Consider the following 8,984-nt stretch of genomic DNA (forward strand, 5'->3'; position numbering starts at 1 on the left):
ACACAGCCCTATTTCCCCTGCCCCTGTACCTTTAGGGGAAATGAGCAAAAATTGGGAGGGAAGTTGAACCTTGAAAGAAGGAAAAAGTGGGGGGATGTTGTTTTAAGATATAGTTTTATTTCTTATTATCTTGCTCTGATTTGATTTGAAACAAATTTAACTAATTTCCCCAAATGGAGTTTGCTTTGCCCATGATGGTCACTGGTGAGTGTTCTCTCCCCGCCCTTATCTAGACTCACAAACCTTTTGTTGTAGTTTTGCTGGCCTGACCAGCTGAGGAGAACAGTGACAGAGCAGCTTTGGTGGGCACCTGGAGTCCAGCCAGGACCAGCCCACCACAGGCAGGTAAAGAAAAAAAATTTCTGATTCCTAAAAAAAAAATAATTTTTGAGTATGAATACATTCAGGCTATCTGTAAATAAGCAATGCCTTTGTTATGTGCACACTGTGTGTATTTTTAATTAATTTAATCAAATTTATATGGAACAGAACCAAACTGAATCAGAATAGAGTTTTCTCACTTTTCAGTAAACAGTGGTTAAATAGTTGTTGAGATTATTCATTAATACAGTATTACAATGAACAAAGTTATCAAAGTTTCTAACAAGATAGGCAATGTTTAGGAGAGTTTTAATAAGTTACATTCAGTGTCAAGTCTGACCCACCTAGATATACTCCTTTTTGCTTCATTTTTTATAAAATTTTACATGAATATTTCACATTTTTATAAAGATTTTAAATTTTAATGAAATATAGTAAGAAGAAACAAGCAAAATATGCTTATTAAGGTGACTCACGTCTTCTTTTGAGATGTATTTTGGACTCATTTAATTTTTCATATTAATATACCTTGTATTTACAGTTTAGCTCTCTTGTTTACCAAGGTCTTTTTTTTTTACTGCTTCCTGAGTTTCAGCTGTTGTCAGGAGATTGATCTTACCAATAGCTAAAATTTTCTATTTTTAAATGATAAATAGATGTGACATTTTACCTTGGAAAAGGCCTGAAACATTTTAAAGCTTTTGAACTCATTTAGGTTGTTGAAAACCCCCAGCTACCAATCAATGGGAGGTGAGAGTGACTAGCGGAAATCAAAAGGCTCTTGGAAGAGTCTTTGTCCTGTTATGCCTATATGTGTAAGATGCTTGGTTTATGTCCTGCATCTCAAAGTCACCTAGTGAACAACTGAAGATTAATTGCAGGTGTCAAGGGCTTCAGAGAAAAATAGCTGATACAGCCTCATTGTCTTCAGATAAGTAGAACTGTACCTACAAAACAACACCTTTTTCTATGTATTTCTTCTTCTTTAGAAGACCTTTTGAGGCTTATCACTACATGTCCTGTATTCTAAATCTTATTTTGTCCTTTGAAAATAATTGTAATGTTTGATGCTATATGAGAGAGCCATATCAGGCTGCAGTAGTTTCAAAACTCCTCTTCTGATAGAAGAGAAAGTAAGTCAGCACCATGAAATAATTGTGTAGTATGCAACTTGGAAGAGAAATACCTGAGATGGACCACATACAGCTTTGCATGCCTTTCTCACTGATCCACATGGAACCACCTGAATTTTCACTCCCAAACTTAGAAACAACCTGGACAGGACAGGACATTAGCAAAGCAAAAGGTACTGCCTATCCAGACTCTTTTCATTAGATAGGTTCACTACTTAGATGTATTTGCTGGGTTCTGGCCTTTATGGTACTTTTGGCAAGCGAACATCATAAAAACAGAGCACATTTCTAATACCAGTGGAAACATTTTACTGGGTTCTGTTTATAAAGATGCAAAATTGTGTTGGTTTCAGGCTACAATTCTTTAAAGGAGTTTTACCTTAAGACTTTGTAACTGAGTGCTTTTCAAATTCCATCAATGAGCATGTTCGCATAAAATGAAACTTGTGCGAGTAATGTAGCATTAGTGACACTTTATACTGTGTATTCAATATGGGGAGACATCTCTTTTAACTAAATGCTCAATAAACCTAGAATCATCAGATCATTTAGACTGAGAAACAACTTTAAGATCATTGAGTCCAACTCTATACCTAATGCTGTCAAATCCATCCCTAAACCACGTCCCTAAGTGCCATATCTACATGTGTGCTAAACACCTCCAGGGCTGGTGACTCCGCCACTTTCCTGCGCAGCCTGTTCTTTAAACATAGGCATCTAGTGACAAATGAGACACCCAAAGATCCTCTGCCTGATTTCCAGCTGCTGTTTCACATCTACACAGCACTCTTGCAGGTCCTGTACCCTATCTGCCAGCTCCATGTAGATGTCTTGGATACTCCTGAAGGATTCAAATGTCTTTGAGTGTCCTTGTTTAAACAAATAAATTGAACTCTATGTGAAAAGTTACTGTGTACCGTGGACTTTTTAGTTGAGCTCTTTCAATGAATAATGGATAGAAATAGGGTACTTGTAAGACAGTTTTCTCATGCTATGCTGAGTGGAGAATTAATATGTGAACGTATTTGTCTTTACTGTTGGTAGGAGACAGCCTTACACCTCAACTCCAGCCATTTCCAGTGCCAGACATGTTCATCTGAGTTGGTCACTCCAGGGCCTATAAATTGCCATTAAAGAGAAATGGGCATTTTTAAGAAGAGATTGGTTTTACCTACTTTTTATTGTCTAGATGACATGAAGCAATAAATCCTACCCTAGATCCTTAACTTTTAAAGACCTTGAAAGTTAGGGGAAATGAATCCTAGATACAGTGTTCTTGAGATAAGAAGTTTTTCTTCATTTGCACATACATCTCCAAATGGTTGAGATCAGTACAGAAAAAATTCAGATACAAGACCACAAATTACACTGACTACAGAATACCCACACAATGACACATTAATAAAACAATTATTGAATATAAATTTTGAAGGTGTAAGTAGGATGCTTGTGTTCTGTGGTCTGTGTTCCAGCTTTTTCTACAGGGATGAGCTTCACCTTGTGGTTGAAATCTTTATTATACAGCTCCACACAGCTGTGGGATGAGAATTACATAATTAACGGTGAGCGCTCACATCCCAACATGTGGCCATGGATGCACACCCACCATGCAGTAATGGGAGTGAATTTGCTTCTAGCATGCACGTACGGGCTAATCTGGACCATACTGTGATTGGTTTTTTTTTTTTTAATTTTGCATTGCCAATGGGAAGGGTGGAAAAAACCTGAAGTCTTTATTACCATTTTTGCTAGCTCGAGTCTTCATATGTCTTCTTAATTAGTCCTGCTGTGTGGTTGAGACTCCACATAGGCTGTCATGCCAGAATGAAGACCTGTATATTGTAATACAGCAATTATATTATTTAACCACACACTTTCCTGCATGAGTGACTGATTCTATCTTGCATGCTGCAAGCGTTTGTATTTGGCAAATATGTGGCTGCTGTTTTTAATGATTGAAACTTGTTTCAGTAAGGTTGGTCCATTCATTTATCCAGTCCTTCCAGCCATGAGTAGAATAACGAAAGGAGAGCAGACACTGAATTAAATATATTTTATATTCTTTTTATGCCATACATTTTCAGTATTCAGGTTCCTGGTGGATGGAGAAATTTTTATGAAATAGAATTAAATTTTAAAGTTAGAGTCTTATTTCTAAAATTTGGAGGTTCCTATTGGGATTATTAGGTGTTTTTAGGGATATGTCCTCTGAACTCTATCACTTCCGGTGGTCTCAAATATGTGTGAGATAACTAAACATTGATTGCTATTATTTCTGATTTTCATCTACTGCATTTTTGGCACTGAAGCTACTAATTTATGAGCCCATTTTTAGTACAGAGAGCAGAGATTTTCTTTTTTTATCTGGCATGTTGTGGTATATACTTTCAGACTTACACAATCTTATGCTTATTGTCCAGATGCTAAGCAAGTATCTTCCATGAACTTTGGCATTTGGCTTCTGACAGCATGAAAGGATCTTCATGATTGAGTAGACTGTGAACAGCCAATAAAGAATTATGCACATTAAGAATTCATAAAGCTATGCAATGAAGTTTATCAGAAAATCATAGTTAACACTTTTTTTATTGAAACTGGCTATATAAAGATTTCAACCTGAGCAGTATTCTTACGGGATCAGTGAAGTGTTTTATTGATCTCAGAAAGTCAGGTTTAGTTCCAGTGACTGTCACTCACATGTATCCATGTATGTTAGCACAGGATTTGTGTTTTTATTTTAAATTACTTTTCTCCCCACTAGGAGAAACTAGGATATCACATTTCATCTTCCTAAAACCCAAACTGAGAGAAGACAGCAAGTTCCATTTCATATACATAGTAGCCATGCACTGAGAGTATCTGCTTCAGAGTATTATATGTTTCTGTCCTTTTTCATTTCTCTTAAAACTATTCATTAATTTTCTGATTCTCTAGATTCCTTGAGATTATGTGCGAAGCTCTGTTTTATTGCATCTGTAACAGTGTACTGCCAAAGGGTGAAGGTTGTCATTTCAATGTAAAATACCACCTTGGGTTACAAATATTCTTCCCTCATTCTGTTCTCAAATCTAAGCTTACCTCTGTGCTTTTCAAGCTACTCAAGTTGCACTACTCTTCTAGTTTGCTGCATGCTCAACGTGTCATCCTTCTACTGGAAAGCCCACTAATGTGACATAAAATACAAGATTATGTCATGTCAGCAAGATGTACACAAGTCTAAACTGATAAATCATGTTTTCTTATCATGTCATCTTATAGGCTTTACCCTTTGTCCATATTTAGGTGAAAGAATTCCTTGAATAAGTTCTAAAATGGAGAAATTAAACCTGAACACTGGTGAAATAACACTATCTCCTTATAGAAGAATAATTCAATATCAAACTTCACTAAATTTAGTTTAAATTCTGTTTTAAAAGAGGTTGTGGCTTTTAAAACCATTTAAATACCTGATGTTTTTTGCTCATCTTTCTTAAATATTCTAAATAAGACATTTAGCTTTCTTTGGTTCCCTATTTTTGATTTAATTAGCTTCTTGTACTTAATATTTTAATTTAAAGTGCTCTTTAAAAATAAATCTATTTCATTTTAATGTTAGCATAAACTATTCAAGTTTGTTCCAAATTGACCTCCTATGGATGTTTCAGTTTATATAAAATTTCAAACTTTTGGTTTGATTCTGTATAAAATGACATTTTTTCAACTTCTAGAAAGTACATCGGGACTGCAAATTTATTTTTTCATCTCATTCCTTTTTTTTTTGTGTTGTGATTAAAGAGTTACTGTCTATTCAGGATTCCTTCTTCCATACTGTTTCCTACTATAAATTAGTCCAGAATGACTTAAACATCCATCTACTGGGTGTCTGTAGCCAGGTGAGATGAAATTCATCCCATTCCTGTAGGAACATGAGGTCACTGATTTATCCACCAGATATCCACAGTGTGTTTGGTGACTATTTCCCTCATCTGACCCACAAAGGAGTCAGCAAAATTCTCCTCCACTCCTTCAGTGTCTCCACCTGTGCAGCATCTTTCAGGTACCTGCATTTAGAGATGAAAATCTCTTGAAAGGACCTTTATTTGGACTCTTCAGTATTTCTAAAGAAAGGAATTAACTGATTTTATATGGATCGTAAGAATCAAAAATAGGCAGTGTTTTTGTGTGTATGTATTGTGTGTGTATGAGCTACAGAGGAGTGAATACTAAATGAATATGTATGCAACACTACGGTGACATCTGATTGATATTTCTGCAAATTAATTCCAGGTGATTGGTACACTGTTTCATGTCGTGGGTTGCTGGTGCACACACTCTTCTGTGGCTGTAAAATTCTGTTCATACAACTCCCATTTGCTATGTGTAACAACCAGCTGATCATCCAGCAAAGGCTGCTATTTAAATTGCTGATTTCTTTTGCTGGTTAGTGGGCCCTAGTGACCTAAGGACAGAGGACCCACACAGTGCTCTATATTTTTTGCTGTAATTGTATATACAAAAGCCTGATGTTAACAAGAATCATTTCACGTCCCCTGTGTAAGATGACATGCAGTCAAAAAAATAATTGCTCCAGGGGCCTGATCCTGCAAATGTGACTTTTTCTGGGCTGAGTTCAGGGCTTGTTGTTCTCCTTTATCTACCCTAAAAGTCGGCTGCTGGTACTGTTAGGAATACTGACCATTGCTTTCTAAACCCTAAAATGACAGAGTTATTTACCAGATGTGTAGCAATGGATGATATTGCTTAATATGATATCCATTCCAACTGCTGAGAAAATTTAGGTAGGCAGAACGCAACTTCTTAAATTGGAATTTGTCCAAGACACTAAGGATACACTCTTCTTACAAGAGTAATGACATCTTTAATCTTGCCTGAAGACAACAATCCTTTGTAATAGCTACTCCTCAACATTTTTTTTCTCAACACTGTTTTTGAAAACACTCCTCAATAGTGCCCCAATTAAAAAAAAAACCAAAACAAAACAACAACACAAGATCAAAATTAAACACAAAACCAGTCTAAAACAAAATTTGTGATTTAACATTTCTCATCTTAGTTATATGGGTGTGTGTTTCTGACGTAGCATTCAGGTAGTGTTGTGTTCCCTAACCTTTTGTAAGAGAGTAGTTTGAAATTCAGAATATTCAGTTTCTGAGAAATCATATTTCCATGTCTTCTTTTTTGAAAGACAACACAAATCTAATGTAATGAGAAGCTCAAATTAAAAAGAGTTTTCCAGGTATCTGTATGGAAGCAAAAAATGTGACATTCTTGAGTCAAATGTAGCATTTTTGTTTCTTGATGAAAATCGAAAATTTTGTTGAGATCATTCTCTGTGTCTGTCTGAATCTGCTGAGACATATGAGAATACAAACTCTTAGTCACTCATATTTCCATTTTCTCACAGGTTTTGAGTTAGTGTCAAGTAACATTTCTGAAAATAATTTTCATTTTTGCCTGCTGGCACAAAAGAACTAACTTGGGTTACCTCAAACGTAACCTGTGAGCTCCAGGTCTCTACTCTACAGCTTGTCATGACTTCTATTTTACCTTCGGCTTGGACAGGAGCAGAAAGGAATTACTGCTGCCACAATGGTATTTTTGAATAATTATATCACTTCCATTCCTTCTCATGATATTTTTGCCCACTGAAAGCACAATGGGACCTTTTCAGACTACAAGGATTTGGGCAGTCACCTGTATTGGTAGAACAAAGATAAAAGGACCAAATATATCAATGTTCTTTAGTATTTAAGTATTCAATATATTGATGTCCCCTTACAAAGGGTTGTGAGTCAAAAAAACTCAAACCCAACCATAATGAATTTCAGTTCTAGTTGAAAAAACAATCGGACAGCTATGATGAATCATCTATAAAAAGAGAAAAATACTGTAACTTTTGGATTGTTTCCAGATTAGACACAGCACTGATGCTCTGAGAAATCTGTGAGCTGGAGAGGTATTTTGAGGGATACTGACATGTAAATAAATCCACTGAATATTTCCCTGTGCTCAGGACTTCTCAGCATTGGAATTGCCATGCAACAGAGCTCTCCAAGCAGAGACAGAGAAATAAAAAAAAAAGCTGGCATGTTTCAGACTGCTGAGTTTACCCTGGATGGAGTCAGGTCTAAAGAAACCAAGTCCTGCAGCCTGTGTCTGACTGAAGAAAACAATCTTTGTGCACCTTTTTCTCATGAAAGCTGTTTCATTAGTGCTGTGGGCAAAGCCTGCAGCTGGAATTGCTTTGCAGTGTCACTGGGTTTGATTACAGCATGACATGTACAGCTGATGGGATGTGAGGAGAGATCTGATTGATATCTCGAGTCCTCCTCTGCTGTCGTTTGATCTAGGTGGTGCTGCTGTGGAAGTGGAATAAAGCTAATCAGCAGAAACTCAAGAAGTGTGAAAGCATGTAGGAAAACTTTAGATAGTCTTGCTTGTGAATCTGGACACAGGGCCCTAATGATGGACAATAAACCTCAGTTTAGTCTCTCAGTAATTCTTACCTTTTTCAGAGAGGAGAAGATTGATTTTTATTGCTACTTCAGATGTATGCAATTCAGAAGTAACTCCAGTAAAGCCAAACAGATAAGCTTTTAAGAACTGAAGGCAGTATAAAACTGGCTAAGGGAAGGAAATATAAAATCTGTAACTCTATACTCTGCTTATAAAGTCATACATACACAGATTTACTACTTTTTGACAAGGTAATGTTAATGCAAAGAGATGATATTGCAGTTTTAAGTTAAATTTGACTTTTACATAAGCCATTAACTTATATAAGCTTATCAACCTGACTTCTTTTGAACTGTTTGAACAGTGGAATTATCTTCTGTAAGAAATTTTGAAATTACTTACTTTACTGAACCCACTTGAAAAATCAAACGGTTAAAAATTTATTAAAAAAAAGCTAAACAGCCCTTCTGAATTGAAATCTTCGGATGAAAAGTTGGTATTTTTACCATATAGAATTTATTGTGTTAAACTGGAGTTCAAAAAAAGTTATATATTGATTCTTCCAAAAGAAAAATAGAGGAACGTTACTGAATCCTATGGATTACTAGGTTTTAATAAAACATCTGCAGGTGGGAAAAAATAGTGACCTATGAAACATAATTCTCCAGCATTTTTATTAATACACTCTTCTAATAATGCTGAAGAGATCCTATACTTGTTGGAAGCACAATGCAGATATGAAATGATGTTCCTAAGACAGCTTAGCACTATTATACACATATAAATAGTAATTATAAGTACTAAACCATCCAATTAATCTATTTAAAGTAGTTCAGTAAACAAATGGGAATTCTGAAATTAGAAACTCTAGAAATAATAGTTCCCAAATGTTTTTCCATGCTTTGTATGTGTGTGTGTATGCAGATATGACTCTTGGTTTCTATGTTGATGAAAGCTAAAAGCTGCAGAAATAAATCTCTCATGAGTAGAGCATCAGCTTCCACATTAAAAACTTCAGCCTGCCATTTCTTTGTTTCCAAACAGATTATTAAATCTCTGCCAAATAAAGACAGA

This window comes from Pithys albifrons, chromosome 2 (genome assembly GCF_047495875.1).
Source record: "Pithys albifrons albifrons isolate INPA30051 chromosome 2, PitAlb_v1, whole genome shotgun sequence".
NCBI classification, from domain to species: domain Eukaryota; kingdom Metazoa; phylum Chordata; class Aves; order Passeriformes; family Thamnophilidae; genus Pithys; species Pithys albifrons.